The following is a 19083-nucleotide window of genomic DNA, read 5'->3' on the forward strand; positions in this document are numbered from 1 at the left end:
AATTGTTCAGTTAAAATCATGACTCAGGTATCTTTTACAGGCTTTGATGAAATAGTCAGATTCACTCCTCATGTTCCTAGAAGGAAAGGAAGAAACTCTTTGAATCGCCCGTAAGACAAACTCTTCCAGGATAATTTAAATGTTTCTACAAAATGAGAATACATTATAAGTGTTACTACTTTTTTTAACCCAGGTCAAAAGTAATACCACAGAGATGGATCTATAAGCATTTAATATCTAATTGTTCATATATTGCTTCCCCAGGTTTGGATGGGGGCTCCATTCTAGAGTTGGGAAAACCAAGTCAGTAAACCTTTAGTGGCAGATGTTATCAGGGAGCTGGAGTTGGAATACTTGCATTTTGTGTTTGTGCCAGCTGTCCATGTTCCTCTTCATATATTTAGACCAAATTCTTATCCAGATTTCCCATTAAAGGTTCATAAATTTCCAGTTTTCACCTTTCTGCAGCTTCCTTAGATAGAATGGTTGATGGGAAAATTACTGCATTAAAATTAAGCCTCTTGCTTTTTACATGCTGCTGCTCATAAATAAGGGAGTGGGAAATGGTTACTTTGAACACCCTCATTAAAGGCTGGTTTGGTTGTCAGAGAATAGGGCTAACTTAAGGGGGATCCGCTAAGCCTTCTTTTCCATGCTTTTTGTTTTGTTTTGTTCTGGATTTTATAAAGGCGTCATTTAGTTTTCCCTTAATCTGAATCTGTATTCATTTTTTAATATCTAATGTTGATTAGTATGTTCTATTATTTATAGCCCTCCAGAAGGATCCCAAGGGAAGATAATCTCGATTTGAGAAGACGATTTCCCAATTTCCATACAGATGACGAAAACGTTAACTGCCCACTACACCGCTCCCCCTGCTGAATTTTCTTCTTCCGCTCTCGGTGTGTGGCATTGTGGGGTGCAGACACCCGAAAGCCTGACTGGAGATGTAACATGGGCTCCGCTGACATTAGCATGAAGAGCTTGGCTAATCGACTTGCAAAATATAGGTTAGGGAGTTTTATAGGATATCAAATTATCTTACTCTTTCATTGATTAAAGACAAAATATTACATTAAGTAGATCATTACGTGGGTAAAAGGTTAGAACTTCACACACTTAGGGGTGTCGCACTATCCTTCCCTCTCCTGCCTTGTGGCAAATCACAGGTTGGAGGCAGGGACACTCACTGTGCCTAGCACTCCTAAATGCCTGAATAGCAACATTAGACTTAAAGGAGGGGCATTTGCCTTCGCTTTGAATCTCCTGATTCTTTTTTATTCTGATAGAATAGTAATCTTAAAATTAAATATTAATTTGTTCTGATTCCATTTCTGTTAGCAGGGGAAAGGGTGAATACATGAAAGGGCGTGGGCTGAGCCGTGGCCAGGTTTGAGAGACAGAGTGATTCGTAGTAGTCTTCCCAGGGTGTTGAGTGGGAACGTCTCCCTGAGAAGGGACGTGGTCATTCTCAGACTGTGGGCTCAGACTCTGTCACACTGTAATACCTCTGTCAACCATCTAATGCTATCAGGGTCTTCTTGAGAGAAGTTTCAGGCCCAATCCTGGTGTTGAGTTAGCATGTTCACATGTCTGATAATAATCTGCCAGCTAATCCATCATGCTGCTCATTTCTGTGCATTATTTATCTCAAAGCCAGAAGATCTCATGTCCACCATAGGACTGTGATCTGTGGACAGGGAAAATTTCAAGGCTTTTCTGGGCCTGATGTAGCCATTTTCTTTCAATATCTTAGATTGGTAGGTCTTTAGAAATTATCTCTCAGAATGTGTGTGTGTGTGCCTAAGTATAGTTTTCTTGAATTTCTCACTTCAGTACTTAACTACACATATGTGCAGAAAGTGAACTCTTAGAATTTGGCTATCCGTTCTTTCTCATTGTGTGAGAAGGAGGCAAAGTTGCCAAATTGGAGGTGGGGCAAGGTGGGCCAGTAAAGCTGTGATTGGTGTCTCATTTTGATGTGTAGGAGAGAGAACAAATCACAAGTCATTCTCTGGAAAGGAGCCATGGTCCACCCACAGAACAAGGACCCTGAAATCCCCAGTACCAGTCTCCCTAGGATGTCTTGCCTTTCAGCAGCTGTTCAGTCAAATCCATTTCAGAATGGAGAACAGCTTGTCACAGTTCTCTACTCTTGACCTGCTGATAGAACAAGGGGCTTGGAGACTTTGGGTAGATATGGAAATAGATCCCTAAACATACTAAAAAGATTTTTTCGTACGTGTGGTGGGGGAGAGGAGAACCAGAGCAGAAGGTTGGAGAAAGAAAGTTGGGGAAGGAAACTAAAATGTGCAATCTCATTCCTCAGCCTTCTTGTTGAAAATGAGAATCAGATGCAGCAATGTATATTTCCAAGAGCTATCTGGTGATGGGATCCATCTGGTGAAGGGCTACTTCTAGGGGACCTGGAATTGCTGTGTGACCTTTGGGAAACACTTGCCTTCTCTGGGTTGAGCTCAGCCCGTAGTTCACAAGGGGCATTGCTGATATTTATAGACTGTGTTTGACAGTCCCAAGTGAAAGGCAACTTCACTTCTCACCCCAGAATAGCAAGCGTTGTTTCTCATATCTAGGTTGCTGGGACAGCTTCCCAGGAACCTAATATTCAGCAGCTTTGTGACGTTGGATGGAGGGTTTTTCTTTTTAAATGAGTTGATTGGCTTTTGCCACTTTACACATTATTTTCCAGGTCTAGGCTTGTTTTTCCCTTATAGGTAGAATCTAAAAGAGTATGGGGTCTGCCCTGGCTCACACCATTCTGTTTTTGCAGTTAGCTTAAAGGCATGGAGGACGTTCCTGGGGCTGGCATCTGCTAGCCAAGAACCAAGATGACAGCAGCATGGCCGTAGAAGCATGGGCCCTGCTGGGGCTAGTAGCCTACTGTGGTGGCGGCTGCTGCTGCTGCTGCTGCTACTGCTGCTGTCCTTGGCATTCTTGCTGGAGTGGCTTTGCTCCACCCTGCCTGGTCACGGTGCCGTTCAGTCTGGGCTATGGCCTCTCACCCCACCTCATCCCATTGCATTTCGTAAGCCAGTAACTCCAAGACCAGACTTCCATTACCCTCTGGACGGCTGCATTTGTTTGCAGGAACCTCAAGCAAGAAGGGGCCTGTTTAGGGAATTGGGCATTGGCCTGGTGAGAAGGTCAGCTTGGGAAATTGTGGCTGCAAGGGATGCCTTTTTCTTGCAGGGCTATGCCTTGGTGGCGGTGGGACTACAGGTGCTCGCCACCTCACCCGGCTAGTTTTTTTTTTGTATTTTTTAGTAGAGACGGGGTTTCACCAATATTTCCTATTTTGATTTAAATACTGTTCTTTTTTTTTTTTTTTTTCAAAGTCCTAAGCAAGTGCCACAGAGGATTTCTTTTTGGCTCGAACTTGAAAAATTTGGAGCACACAAATTTACACACACACAGTCATGAACACACACCCCTTCTCCTGTCTCCCCAGACCCCCAGCACATATATTCCATAATGAGGTATTCCTAAGTGAGAATTCCTATAATTTGAGGTTTTACACTGGAATGGTGATAAGGGCAGGAAACCTCAGCCCATATGCATTTTTGCTTGAGTGGTTAACCTTTCCTCTCTTTCTCCTTCTTTTTTCGCCCCCCTCCAAAGTCCCCCTTCTCTTAAGAAAAAACATGTGAGCCATGTTGGAAGTACGGCCTTGACCTCAGCCTCACCAGGTGCGGCTGCTGACCGGTGCAAAAAAATAGGAAATATTATTTAAAAGGCAGGGAGGGGAGAGTTTCTGTTCCACAATCACTGCTGTTTCAGTGAGGAGCAACCCGGTTTATCTGTAAAACCTACTTCCCTTTCTGGTGAATGTGGCTGTTTTTGACAGCAGAGGACCCCAGTTGTTGGGGACTAAAGAGAGGGAAGATGAGAAAGAAGATGCTGGAAACAGAGGTTGGAGAAAGAGAGGCAAGGAAGTAGAAAGGAGGAAAAGGGGAAGAGAGGAGGCAGGGGGAGAGAGGGTTGGAATTCGAGCTATTTTCAGCTGAATGTGAGTGCAGATTTCATCAGGCTTCTGGGCTGCAGGGAAACTGATGTGTGCAGACCTTCTGTGTAACTTCCTGTGAAGCGGCCGTGGTGACTGCATTTTCTGACACTGTCAGAGTCTGGACAACCCTGCCAGCTCCTGGAAGGGCAACCCGACAACTGTCACAGACGAAGCATCAAAAGCATGAGCTGTCGATAGTGACCTGCATTTGCAGAAAATCTGAGGGCTTTCTAATTAACAGAGGAGCTCTAAATTAGAGTAAAGCTGTTCGACAAGACCCCTCATACGCGGTAAGTGTCACAATGCAGATAATCATTACATCTAACAAGCTTCTGATTTTTAACAGAAGCGATGAGACCAACTCATATTTATAATGGTTCAATTTCAAAGAGGGAGAAAAAAACAACCAAGAAAGAAAAAGAAGGAAAGAAAAAAGAGGAAAGGAAGAAAGAAAGAACAACCAGAAGAACAAAATAGGAAAGAAAAATAAAAAGAAATCCTCCTTCAAGTGCTTTGGGCGAGCGCTTAGACCCAGTCCCCAAATTCTTTCTTTGTTGCCTGCTGCAGCATCCAGATACATCTTCTGTTTTAGATTTTTCTTACTGTAATCCACGTCTGCTAATATGCCAGCTCATTCATTTGATGTTTCCTGGAGACGAGCATCCTCTCTTGAGTTATTTCTGACAATTGCAGCATTCCACAGGGTCTGAATTGTTGAACAGAGTGCCCTAACTTAAATGTTACAATCAAAACACATAACATAGCAGTTGATTTGGGTTCTGCCTTGGACAGAGAAACAGACCGGGGCTGAAGGGACTACAGCTATACCTGGGGACTTGCCTGAGATCATTTGGGACTTGCCTGGTCTCAAGTCTCCTGACCTTCGCCAGGACTCTTTGCACTGGGCAGGGGAGTTTGAGTCCCAGTTTGAGGCATTGATTTAAACCACGTTTCAAAGGCCTGAGTGGAGCTGATTATTTGTGTGTCTTCTTTTCCTGGTGTTCCCCTTGTCAAGACCATTTCTCTACCATGGGTTATATATTAGAGGGGAAAGGGCTGTAAACCCTGATTGTTGGCTAGCATTGTTCAGGAAGTGTAGCATTAAGGAGCAGCACTTCTGTCGCCTGTGTTGATTCTCCTCCAACTACCCACACTATCCTTGCAATTATTCATGGGAAATAATATAAATCACACTGCCTGATTCTTCTCAAACATCTCGCACAGTAATCACAGGCGGAAGCGCAGGTTTTCTTGCAGTGCCTTTATCAGTAAATCAGATTTTGAGCATTTATCAGCAAAAGTTAGACTTAAGCATCATCATTTCTGTAATGTTTGAAAGAAAGATTTGTTTCAGTGGGGACTCTGCCAATCAATGATCTTTCAGCTCGACTCTGCTATCAATTATTGCTGCAATTATTTGTCTAGCTGGATATTTAAAATGTCATCAGAAAGAGATGATTACATATTCCAGAAAGCAAGGCACTGTATAATCACATGAACTGAATCCAGTTAAATGTAGTGTGGTACTAACCTGTCCTTCAAAATAGAATTCTTGAGCTACCACCGAAGCAGTCTTCTGCCCTGTTTTCAGGAAGCTGATCTTAACCTTGGGATGCAGTGTGCTTTCAGGGTCGGGCGATACTTAATTATGGAGAACTTTCCAAGTCTGAAAATGGAATTGCTCCTTCACATACACGAGAAGTGCATTTTGGTTATCTCATTCATCTGCAAGTCCATAAATAAGCAGTCCCTCTATTCTTCTTGCTTCCTGTGGATTTAAATGCCAAATCCTGATTTGTGGTAAAGTTGTCACATGCCCCTTTCCCACTCTCTATGCCTGGTGCCCAGGAACTAAGCAGTGGCAGTGGAAATTACAACTGTTTGGAAGCCAAGAAAAAAGCTCCATTTCTCACTTTTCTCCAGTTCCGGATATTCTCGGCTCTGCTCCATGTATCAGCCTCCTCCCCACACACCTCCTCCACTGCACACCCTCCTTCTGTCCGCTCCGTGAACAGGAAACAGAAATACAGCTCCAATTTTTTTTTAATGGAGGAAGAGAAACCACAACCCGAACAAACAACCCAAAAACTAAACTCCAACAAAACTAAACTCTCAAGATAGAATCATGAGAGATGCAAAATATCCAAAATGTCCTAAGTGGATCAAACCACCCTCCCCGACCCCTGCCCCTTAACAGGTCTGCCTCTCTTCCTGGGAGTCAGAAGTGACCTTGATGAACTGGATGTTAGGTCCGAAAGTGACAACCAAGCCCTCCACTGGGAAGCATCAGTCCAACCGCCTTGTTTTGACACCAGGACTAGAACAAACCAGAGGTTCCAGAGAAGGTCTCTATACCTAGGTGGGTTTCCTGAGCTGGAGAATTTTCTGTGGGGCTGTCTGTGTTGAGGCTTTTCCCCATTCACTTTCCCAATTCACTTCCCAGAGAGCATGCTGAGCTCATTCCAGGACACTGTGATAGTCAAAAGGCTCTCCCACCATCACATAAAATGTACTGGGGTTCTGTTAGAAAATTAATCTCACCTGTGGAAAAAAAAATGCCTTTAAAACACTGGAGCCCTGAGTTGTGTGTGCTGGAGCATGTGGGAAAAAAGAAGGATGTAGGGGGTGGAGCATTAAAAAAAAAAAAAGACAAAAAAATTCACGAGCCATGGAAATGGAGAAGAAACACTGTTTCTGCTGCAGTTTTCTTAGCCAGGGGCCAACCGTGGACAGCACTGTCACCTTGACCCCTGTCCTGCTTCACCTGCCAGCTTGTGGCCTAGGTGGCTTCAGTTCTAGCCCTGGGTGACCCTCTGACTCTTGAGAACATGTGTATGTGCTTGTGGTGGGTGGTGTGTAGTGCGTTAAAGCCGCAAAGCAGAGGTGTGAAGGGCCTGGTGTAGCTCTTGGGAGACACAGAGAAGGCCCTGGGTTCTGAATGTTTTTACTTTTCCTAGGATCCCTGCTTCATTTTTGTTTTCAAGGTGTTACTTGTTTCTCTCTTCTTGCCTTCCAGCGTGTCCCAAGCAGAGGTGGGTGGCTAGGTTTGGGAATGGGGTGCTGGGAGGGGAGGGATATCCCATTCCAGGGCCCTTCCCAGTTTTTGGGCTGGGAAGCCTCAATCTCCTTGAGCACAGCAGGGCTTTGCCTTCTTCCCTGAGCTGTGGCCACCACTGGGCTGCACCAGGATCTAGTGCAACTTGGGTGACAAGGTGTGGGTGGCTGCAGGTGTTCTCCCTGCATCTGAGGCAGGGAGGCAGCTGGGGGCTTCCAGCCAGCCTGTAATGCCCCTCCCAGGGCAGTCTTCCTAGCCTTATTTTTAAGCCCTTTTAGTGGAGCAAAAACTATTTAGAACTATGGGTTCAAAAATAGGGATTATTCAAGCGGATGTACTTCACACTGTTCTTTCTCTTGGGACAGAGATGGGGGTGCAGGTAGGGGATGAGAATAGAGGAAAATGTGGAGGATTGCTACAGCAAATTGAGAGAGGAAGGAGAAAGGGACCCAGACTAGTAATTGAGACCAGTTCATCAGAAGACTTAAGGAAATTTGACATCCACTGTAGCTCTTCTAACTGTGTAATTACACAGCATTTGGAAAGTGAATGATTAACCCGATTGTCCATAACAACCATTGAGCAAATACACTATTACAGATTGCCAAAATAGTACAGTGAAGCGATGGACCAGCAGCCACTTTGAAGGGGCTATAATCCTCTCCTGGGTCAAGGCTGGCCCAGAGGCTCCTTGGTTAGTGAATCATTTATTAGGGAAGGTTTCCCCAGGTCACTGCTGGCTCCATGGCCTGGTCCTTCCAGCCAGGTCATTTAGAATGGCTCTCCCGGAAGAAAAGTTCACTGCACAGTGCTTGAATCCTAAGTATTTATTGAGGGGGTCTTCTTTGCCCAGCATGGTACTCAGAGGTAGACCACTGAGACTTGGTTCTTAGAAGCCTTGACTTTTAGTTGACAAACCAGTGGTAGATGCTTGCTGATTACAGGGAGACCTGGATCTAGGAGAAATGGAGTGGAGAGCCAGGGTCAGAAGAGAGACGTAGCCTTTGCAGGCCTTTGTGTTATCTAGCCAGTGCTTTCATGTCCCCAGCCCCCTGGCCTCCAGCCCCTCCGCCCCCACCTTCCCCCCACTGTCCTTGGTGCAGAGCGGGGCAGTCATCTCAGTGGGGCCTCCTTCGGGGAAGTCCACAGCCTTGCTCCACACTGGAGGAGCCGCCAGAGTCAGCCAAGAGCCGCAGGCCATAAATGCAAAGTATGATTTAACAAAAGCAGCTTTTGAGTGAGAAAGCTGAGTGGAGTTGTCCCAACCTGTCAACTTCAGATTTCTTTCCTCCTCCCCATAAATCAAAAAACGGTTGGTGGAAGGGAGGGACAGAAGCGTTTCATTTTCAGATTTTGTAAGAAAATAAAATCAAATCAAAAGAACCTGTCCCACGCTGATACCTTACATGCCAGGTTTGAGCCTGAGGCAAATTTTTGTGGCCATGTAATAAGCCTCTTTAAAATGGTGACAGACCCTTGACTCTTTGCCTTGAATTACATTGATAAAAGACATTTTATTGCATTAGAGCCGGGGCAGGAATACAGGACGGTTCTTGCCTGGTCGGCCTCTTTGAAACTGTGTCAGCCTGCTGTCCACACTCTCCACCGCCTGACAGGGTTTGAGTGCGATGGCGGCTGAGATCTGTGGGCCGGTGACAGAGGGGGCTTTCTACCTAGCAGTCGAAGGTTGAGGCCCTGGAAGCAAAAGGATTTCAGCCTGAGGGGCTTGTTAAGGGAGAGTTATTCTTTTGTGTTCCTAGTAGACCTGAGAGATCTTGACATTGGTGGCCTCTGGTCAGCCTCATGGTTGGGACTGCATGGAAATGCTAGACCTGAGAGACCTCATTTTCCAAGCAGTCTTAGAGAGACTCAAAACAAAAGATGATCCCCGGGTCCCACCGTGGTGTGTGGCCCCTGTGCCCACAGAGGCCAGGTGTCCATAGGGCTGAGTCCCCAGGTGGACCTGCTAGGTGGGTAGAAAGGAGTTGAGGATGTTGTGCTGTTGGATGGAGGAGCTTGGAGGTGTCTGGGAACATTGGATGTTACTCATATGGAATCAGCAGAATTAGTAGTCCCAAGAACAGACAGCAGTGCCCCACCCCGTGGCTGGACTGAGGCTTCTCCAGTGATGGCAGGTTGTATCTGTGGGCATCTCCGATTTGCTCAGGGAGCCCTTTCCAGATTGGTCAGCGGTATAAATGAAGGATTAGGAAATTGGGTAAAAAGCCAGGGAGGAGGGGGAAAAAAACCCCGACAAAGCCAAGGCCTGTGTTTTGTTCTGTGGGACTCTGCCAGAAAGATGAGGACTGAGGCCGGAGCTGGGCTGCTGTGTGCCTGGGAGGTGGGAAGGTGCTGAGGCACTGCAGAGAAGCAGCTGCCGTGTGCCCCGGGCAGAGGCCTGCTTCTGAAAGAAGGACTTGCTGTCATGGGAGGAGGCCTGGCCTCGCAGCACCAGAGCTCTCCTTCATTCAGCCTCACCTCAGGCGAGAGGGCAGCCTAGTTTTGTTCCTGAAGAAATGTTAGAGCCTGACCTGCTAGACCATTTTTTTTTTTTTTGGTAGAGCTTTGAAGCCTTAAATTAGTTCTCATAATTTCCGAGCAGCTCTGTGTTAACCATAGGACATAATACGTTTTAATTCTGGAGAATGGCCAGTTCTGGTTCTCAGAATCTCTCAGCCAAGACTGTCACAGAGTATTAGGCCTGTGAAGTGCCTTCCACACTTCCCCTGAAGTCCACACACCACTCACTCAATAGTGCCAGAAAGGCAAGTGAGGAGATTGCCTGAAAGGGGCCGTAAGACCAGTGTCCAGACGACACGTTTCTGCCGCGGCCCTGAGGTGGCGGTGGGAGGGAGTTCATCGGAAGGTGGGCAGAGTTCTGAAGCCCAGCCCTGTCCTCCCTGCCCGCAGCAGGACACTTCTGAGATCTTCGAGTTCCTCACTGGGAGGTTAGGCTAATACCTTCCCTCATTCCACAGGACGACTGTGGGGGCAGGATGTGAAGAGAGAGTACTTTGGAAAGAATATAACGCTTTCCACCCAGCCTGGGCAACATGGTGAGATCCCATCTCTACAAAAAATACAAAAATTAGCCAGGTGTGGTGGTGGCGCGTGCCTGTAGTCCCAGCTACTTGAGAGCTGAGGCAGGAGGATTGCTTAAACCCGGGAGGCGGAGGTTGCAGTGAGCTAAGATTGCACCACTGTACTCCAGCCTGGGCAACAGAGTGAGACCAAGTCTCAATTTTTTAAAAAAGCTTTCCATAAAGGCTAGGACAGATGTGCTTCCTTAAGAAGGGCTGGACTTGGAGGCCTTGCCGTCCTCTGGGCTTATTGGCCTTGAGGGAGGCCTGAGGGAGCCTTCCTGGGGCTGCTCGTCCTTCTGGCCCCTTCTCTGTGCACAGACCAGTCTTGGATGATAAGTCAGGAAAGCCCTCCAGCTGGCCAGGCTGCAGTGTCGCTGGGGCTGCCCACACCAGCTGACCATGGCTCCCCACTCCCTTGTCACTCACAGCACCACTGCCCCTGTTTCCACAGTGCCCACAAACAAAACATCAGGAGTCTCTTGGAAACACCATTTTTGGTTATTTCTTTATTTATTATTTATTTTACTTTAAGTTCTGGGATACATGTGCAGAACCTGCAGGTTTGTTACATAGGTATACATGTGCCATGGTGGTTTGCTGCACCCATCAACCCATCATCTACATTAGGTATTTCTCCTAATGCTGTCCCTTTCCTTGCCGCCCCCCCACCCCCCGCAACATGTTTGGTTTTCTTTAGCTTATTCTAGTATTTTCTCAAGACCGAGTGAAATGATAATATAGAGGCATAAAGCACATTTGTTGTGAGTTGACGCAGATAAAAAGGCTCGGGGTGGCCTCTTCAGAGTAATTTGGGAGTCGTGTGTTCTGCTGGCTTTGATAGACAAGCCCTTCTCTGCCCTGGCAGGTGTTATCAGAATCAAACGTTTGCAAATGGTCATTCTCATCGCATCCATCTTCACAGCCCCATGCCTCTTCCTGAATGCTCAGTTGAAAATGCGTATTTCACCTTCCTCAGGTATCTAATACTTAATCTGGGAGAAACGCAAGTGTGGTTTGCAAGGCTTTCCAGGTGTCCGAATGATGATTTTCCGTCCTTTTCTTCACTTCTCGAGTGGGGTAGGGAGGCACTGGGGTGTTTGTGATACATTTGTGTGAAGCTGGACAATTCGGGTGACAGAAATATGTTCAGGGCAGCGTCTTTTATCGTCCCTTCTAACTACAAAGGCATCGATTGCAGTTGAGCCCCACTTTCAGAAGGCCGAATACACACAAAAATCTCATTAATGGAAACTGATAAATTAGAGAGTGATTTTTCACATTACAGAAAGATTGTTAACTTTTCAAAAGGTTTCACCACAGGGTTTCTTTAAATAGTGAGCTCCCCCACTGAATTTAAAGTGTTTGTTTACAGATCATTAACTACTTGACAGAAAGGATATTGGGGGTTGGGGGGAAGGAAGACACACTTAAAAGGTAAAATGTTAGAAGCCCTGCCAATTTTCAGTGAGCCTGGAAGGGTGACGAAACATCTCTGAAATTATGTTGGTTAGCAAATGTGATTTATTTTACAGAAATTCATTTTACACATGGCTTTCCAAGAACTCCATGCTGATGGGGTGTGGGGGGAGGGCAAGGACCACAGGGTGCTGGGCTTTGCTGTCCTGGTTTGTGGTCGCCAGGGAGAGGACTCCCTTTTCTTAGAGTCCTGTGTGTGCCTTCGTGAGCAGTGGGTGCCAGGCTCTGGCATGAGGCCGAGCTTTGCTACTGGCCTTCTGGCATGAGCCACTGAGACCTTTTCCCTTGACATTTAGCCTGGGTTTGGGGAAGTTTCTTCCTGGTTCTCTGACCTTCAGTCTCATTGGCTCAGGACACACCTAGGTTTCCTCCTTGAAGCTCAGACAGGTGAACTTTGCAAGACTGTGTCCCAGGAGGTTGAAATCCACCATCAGGCTCACTCTCTAAGCCTAAGGATTAGCCTGGGGACCGAGCCCAGCCCCGAACTCTCGCATAAGGCCCTCCTCATCCAGGTCAAGGTCGTGAGGGGAACAGGTGTATCCTGGCCAGCTTCTAGCACGGCCTATCGTAGGTCTCTTGGCTGGTCCGAAGGAGGCCTGGACTGGCATGGGAGGCAGGAGAGAGAAGCCACCCATCTAATCCAGTCTTCTCCTTTTAAAGATGGAAACACTTAGGGCCAGAAAGAAGAAAGGATTTATTCAAGGTCACGAAACAGCTGGTGAGTTGCAGAGTTGGGGCTGCAGAACTTAGGTTCCTGACTTCCCTCTAGCAGTCTCTCCAGAGGAACAAGTCCCTGCTTCCTCAAGGAAGAAAAGAAACTGGGGAGTGGTGGCAGTGGGAATACATGGAGCAAGGGCATCTCTGAAAGTAGCTCCCAAGTAACCTGATAAATACCTTGGACGGAGGCAAGGCTACACCCCTCTCCCTGCCCCCACTACACACAGACATCCTCAACTGAGGATTCAGAGCAGGAGTAAGGGCACCTCTATCCTCACCATGGCTTTGAAAAGAAGAAAGAGGGCAAATTTGGAGGGATGGTCAAGTTGATGATTGAAGAGACAAAATAGTGTAGGAAAATCTCAATGTTTCTTGCACAGTCATTTGTTGAAAATGTGTCAGCAAGTACAAGCCCATCTTAAACTGGCAATGAGACATCTGAAATAGATTATTTAAGCCAGGGAGGCAGTATTGCAAGGAAGAACATGGCTATCAACACTTGTTTGTCTGACTCAGAGGAATAAAACATAGTAAATTTTGCCTTAGCGGGCCACCCACACTCATTGGGGGAAGAAACAATTGAGGTGGGGGAAAAACAGAACAGATGAACCTTCATGGAGTTTCACAAGAGTCCACATGGCTGTGTCCCTTATTTTCAGAAAATGTGAAATTGGAAAATACGCACTTGTGAAAACGGAAGATGTCACAGAAATCTTCAGAGGATTTATTTAGATGGTCGTATCCTCTGCTGTCAACTGGATGAATCAATGTGCAATATTTTGATGTGAATGTAACCACCTATTGGGCCCCATTTACTCTGTGCCCACCTTGGGCTTTGGTTCTCTCTGAGCATCTTTACCTGCTTTTTCTTTTTATCTAGGAAATCCTTTCTCTTGGCTCTCCGGGTTTAACTCATAAGTTTTCCTCTTTCCCAAAGCCTCTCTCCCTCCCTTCCAAATGGAAGTAATTTATCTTCCTTTGAATTTCCATAGCAGCTCATCTGTACCTCTCTCATGACACACTTTCTGCATTGGGGTAGAGCAATTTCTGTGCAGGCTTTACCTTTTCTACTAAATGAAGCCTGCTGTGGGAGAAATCTGTGTCTGTGTTTTCTTTGTACTGCCCACAGTGGCTAGCCCATTGCTTTGGGCATTGTAGGCACTCAGTAAATATTTGTTGAATGAATGCATGAGAGGTTGAATGAATGCATGAGAGAATGAATGAATGGAATTTATCCTGGGGGACACACATTTTGCATAGTGAGGTATGTGATTAAACAAACAAAAAAAATTGTCCTAAGACAATTTGTCTTTTATATGCAGCTGCCCTCTCAGTCTCCTAGATAAGTTCCACCATTCTAAGGCAAAAGCTTAAAGTATAATAAAAATTTATCTAATTCATGATCAAGTGAAAATACTTTGGGCCCAGAGCCAAAGAATATTATTGGAGTGAACTTTTTTTTTAACACCCTAAATTTAACCAGCTGGAATTCTTTTTTTAAGTACCATCCTATTCAACCTTTTGAAATGAAGGATTTGCCTTTTAGTGGGAAATCTGCATTTCAACACAAAGATGGAACACAATGTCTTTGGCTTAGTTACTCTTCAGAAAAGCAAGATTTTTTTTTTTTGGAATTATATGCTTTGCTTATGTTAAAGACACAGCTTGCAGAAAAATTTTGTTTAGGCCTGACAGATTGGTGGCTGGCATTTTTATAGATAAAGGGTCACGCAAAATGTCATCTCTACTTCCTCCCTTTATCGAGAAAAAGCCTAGGATGAGAACTCTTAAAAGGTGAAGTTAGTAACCCGTTGTTTGAATAATCAAGGCTCTGAGAGGATAGCATTGATCAAAAAAGAGTTTTAAAATGAGTGATTGATGTTATTTAAAGTCACTGGTGAAGTATCAAGGAATCTAAGGACCATGAGCGAGTTTCTAGGAAGAAATTCTATATTGTAGTGTCTATAATTATTGCTTTCTTTTGTTTTTGCAGAATACACTTTTTAAAGAACATCAGGATTTGGTAAAACCTTAGCCAGTAAAAAAGCAATGAAGGAAAAAAATGCTCATGTAAATGCTCATTTCTAGAACAAAAGAGAATGCGATTTTGACAATATCAGAAGGTTAATTAAGAAGTCTGTGAGTGATGATAAAGCTGGCACATTTTCATTACAGATTGACACAACTCAAGACACAGGCATAGCTAATGTTTGCTCTATAATACTCTGATAAGTCAGAGAATCTAAGCAAGAAGAACTGGTATCTATGGTAAACATAGGGTCAAGAGCTAGATGCGGCTGAATAGAAAGGACATTTACTTTGCAGTTAGATAAAGAAGCCTCTAGCTTAGACTAGCCGCACTGTTGTTATTTGTGTGACTTGAACCTAGTAATCGGATTCAGAACTGGAATAGTTCCTTCAGGGTACTTTACAAATGTTCAGGATGCATTTTAAGTGTAGTCTAGAAGGTCGCTACATGGAAGGGCTGAGGGACTTGAGGTTTATGGACCGGGAGAGGACTGTAGGGAGTCCTGTATTTTGGCCTGTCACCAATATAGAGATCCCTTCTCAACACAGTGTCATCCATTCTCTTTTTGAAGTCCCAGGGTGAAAGAAAGGGAGGTCACGGCATCATGAGATAGCCCATGCCATGTGGGACAGCTCTACTGCTTTTGTGCCTGTCTTACTGGAAAAAAACAAACAAACAGGGAAATTATCTAAAAACATATGTTTAGGAAATATATAGACATTCACACACGTACACAGACATGCAGGCACACACATATACACACATGCATGGACACGCTCACACACATGTGCATGCACGCACATGCACACGCTCACACCCGCACATGCACACGCTCACACGTATATACACACATGCACACGCTCACACACATACGCACACATGCACTCATATACACACATATGCATACATGCACACACTCACACATGCACACATATGCTCACAAACATACTTGCACGTGCATGCACACACACATACAGACTTATGCATGCACATGCTCACACACACACACGCTTGCACACGCACACACACATACTTTTTAGTGAATGGCACACATCTATATACTCCTGTGGAGAGTCCTGTGGTTTTAGTACCTGTTGAAATTGGGCTCCCAAAGCAGTCATTAAATGTGTTGGAATGATGCTTTTTTGCTTAGCTGTTTTGGCACATTTGGAAATCTGCAGTATTACCTATTGATTAGTAGACAGTAATGTGTCTGTATTACACACCCAGTGATTAGTTTCAGAAACAAATAGCATGTTAATAGTCAAGGAATCTTTGAGACGTCCTTGAGGAAACCAAAAAACTTGATTTAATGACCTTAAATTCCAGGAGCATCCCACTGGGCTTAGAGCTCTGGGTCAAAAGTTGGTATCCAATATATGTAGAAATGTAAAGTGACCAAATGTATAACATTAAATCAAAGCCATTCCCAGTTTGTTGCATATTTTTTAATGAGACCTGAAAAATAAGAGTCATTATTTTTTAATTCAGCCATAAGGAAACTTTGCAACCTAATAATGTGTAAGGCATTTCTGAGGCCCCAAGTGGAAATGCTGGGTCTAGAGAGATCTTTATGAAATAGAACAGGTTGAAACACCTTCCACCAGAAAAGTGTAAGACATTTGAAAAAACATTGAGTCAGAAAAGGGAAATGTGTCCCATCTGAAAGACCAGAAAGGGAAACAAGAGTCCAGTTCCTGCTCTGTCCGTGCGGTTGCCACAGCTGCGTTCTCTGACATGTCGACTTTTATGGAAGCAGTGAGGACACAATCTGACACAAGCTGGTTTGGGTGTTGTCTCATGCTAAGAAGGCCCTGGAACTGATGGAGAGCCTGGACCTGTTCTCTGTCCTTATCAATGACAGACGGAGGGTGGAACCTGAATTTCCTAATGGAGGGACCCTTAGGGATTCCCTAAGCTTAATTTGATTTTGACTGTTCCAGTCCTAAAGGAGGTGGGGTCCTGGACAGGAGGGAGAACAGCCTCATGGCCCATGGGTCTCTGCGCAGGGAATCTCAAAGCTTCCAGCGTTCATACTTCCCTTCCCCTATGACAGCAGTGCTGATTCAACTTGAGTGTGTATCAGAATCACCTGGAGAATTTATTCAACATAGACTGCTGCTTCCCCGCCCTCAGTTTCTGATTCAGTAAGTCTGAGGTGGTGCCCAAGAATTTGCATTTCCAACAAACTCCCAGGTGATGCTGATCGGGGGTGGGCTTGGGTCTGCATTGTGAGAATCACTTGCCTAAGAGCACCAACAAAGAAATAAAGAGGACATAACTAGATCACCCACTTCCTGGCCAGCAACCAGAGCCCATCTCTGGCTGGGCAGAATGAAAGTGAAGGTGGGAAAAGAAGAGGCCCTCAACCAGGGGCAGCTCTTCCCCCATCCTGCCCCCTGGCCTGGGAAGGCAGAGCTGCTCCTTGAGTTTGACGCTCAGAAGCATTAATTGTGATACTTTACTTTGTCTAAGCCGTGATGAAATAATTGAAGGCATCATAGCAAGAAGTTAAGCCCTAGGGAGGCTATTAACAATTTAGCATTTCCAGTTCATGTGGGAATGTCGATTCTACTTACCAAAGAGAATATTATGGATGTGTTTAGTGGAAGAAGCAGCAGAATCAGCTGGGGTCCTCAATTGGCTTTGCTTTGACCCTCTTCCTGGAGGAAGATAAATGCAAGGGTTAGTCTCACAAAGACAGTGTGCTTTTTTCTAAAGTAAATAGCTTCTTAGGCTGATAGAAATGGTTTCAGCTGTCTAATTCTGCAGGGGAAGCAGAGGTAGAGGGTGAACACAGCAAAGGTGAGGCCAGGAGGCCCAGGCAGCAGAGCAGGCCTTGTTTTCCAACTGTGAGACCAAGTCAGTTCATTGGCACCTTTTGAAAGCCCCATGTAACACTGCTGGGCTGGACCCTCCCCAGGACTGTTAAGTACTGCCTAATGGATCAGCAGAAACAGGACCTTCTTATTGGGCAGTGAAGACCACGGCAGTAAGAGCAGAGGGGAAGAGACAGATTCCCAGGAAAGATCACTGGATCAGGAGTCAGGAGATGAATTCTAATCTTCACATTGTGGTTAACCATCAGTGTAGCCATGGGCAAGTCGCTTAATTTCTCATGGCCTCAGTTTCCCCATCTGTAAAATGAAGGGACCGACTTGATGATAGCTAAGGTTTTCTACAACTTAGAAAACAAAAACAAAAACAAATGATGCTGCCAGATACTCAGATGAGACCTCACTGTGCCACATGGCCTGACACTATAGAGATCTGGTCCTGCAGTCAGCTTGTTTAGGGCTAATGGGTTTGTAGACGAGTTTGCCAACCAGAGATTCATGCGAGGGGTTAAGCATGGATTAGGTCAGCAGTTCTCCCATTTCTTGCTGGAGGCCTGCTGAAGCACTTCAGGGTCTCTTCCCAGAGTAAGTGGCAGAGAATTTGAAATTAGATGCTCCCCATACAAGGATCCAAGTACCTGTTGCTTTTATGCTGGGATCACAGAGATACCCGGGTTGCGTGTGTTTCCTAAGAAAAGGATGTCTGTTTTGGCAGCAAACTTAGTGAACGGCTGAGGCAAAAACAAGTGCAAAAATGGATTCTCAGATTTCTCATTGAAAAATGCCATGACAAAATCTGTAGTAATTTTACACCACACTCTCAATTCAGTTGACATAAACAGTCAAATGTAGACATACTTGTTTGTTAAGTCCGGTCTTCCTGCTTGTGTTGGTTCACTTTGCGATTGTTTATTTTGTTTTAGGTCAGAGAGGATGAAATGTCTCTGTAGACAGTCTCAGGCTAGGTGGTGCTTCCACCAGGGCCTCCCTCTGCAGGCCTGGTAACAGCAGACCTATGCTGTCTGTGTAAGAGCCTTCTCAGCAGCACACCATCGTTACCCACCAGGCTCCTCACGAAAGGAAATCTTGTCCCAACTGCCTTGGCTGTGCTTGGCAGTGTGCTCTATATAAGGAGAACAGGATGTATTTTACACTTGAGACCTGCTATCCTAGAGTACAACAACAACACTTCTAAGTGCTCTTAATATTAAGCTAATGGAAAACATACTGTTTATTCACCATCAAAGTCTGTTTTTCTTCTCTCCTGCCCTCCCCAATCATCACGAACTCCAAACCTCTAGAACACACAGAGCGTTTCCTGCACCATCTATCCTCCAGTCTGTCTCAAGATGGACAACTACATGGTTAGTTAGCTAGAGGAGGACTTGGAAAAGCTAGGCACTTACCACATAAACCATAAAATCCCCAGACTGCACAAACCAAATTTTCCTCTTCTCAAAAAAATCTCAGTGCTAGAAATGTTTTGTTGACTATCAGATTCATTTTATTAGTGTGAAAAGTCACTTGTCTTCACCAGAGTGCAACAAAATGCAATAAAATGGTGAAGGTGGGCCAGGGTTTCTGGGTGCTGGTATTATTGGAATGCTGGTTCTTTCCTTGTCATGTAATGGCCAAAGTTATTTGGACCCCAGAAGTCTAATCTTTATCTTCCATTGCTTTGTATTGTGAGAAGCCACATCTGTACAGGGTTTCCCGTTGACAGGACTCTAGCATATGGCCCAGGTCAGTCCAGAAATGCCCAAGGTTCCCCTGTCACTGAAGGCTCTATCATAAATATAGCATGGGAAGAGGGGGGCAGAGGGACAGAGAAAGCAGAATGGGACTCTGTCCCATAAAAAACG

At 45.2% G+C, this 19083-nt stretch overlaps 1 protein-coding gene across 23 annotated transcripts in view; it reads left to right on the top strand.

Moving 5' to 3' along the window:
- Positions 1–19083, top strand: part of BCL11A (BCL11 transcription factor A) — a 100612-nt gene that overhangs the window by 65304 nt on the left and 16225 nt on the right. The window lies entirely within an intron of this gene.

The sequence above is a fragment of the Macaca fascicularis genome, chromosome 13 (assembly GCF_037993035.2).
Source record: "Macaca fascicularis isolate 582-1 chromosome 13, T2T-MFA8v1.1".
In the NCBI taxonomy this organism is placed as follows: domain Eukaryota; kingdom Metazoa; phylum Chordata; class Mammalia; order Primates; family Cercopithecidae; genus Macaca; species Macaca fascicularis.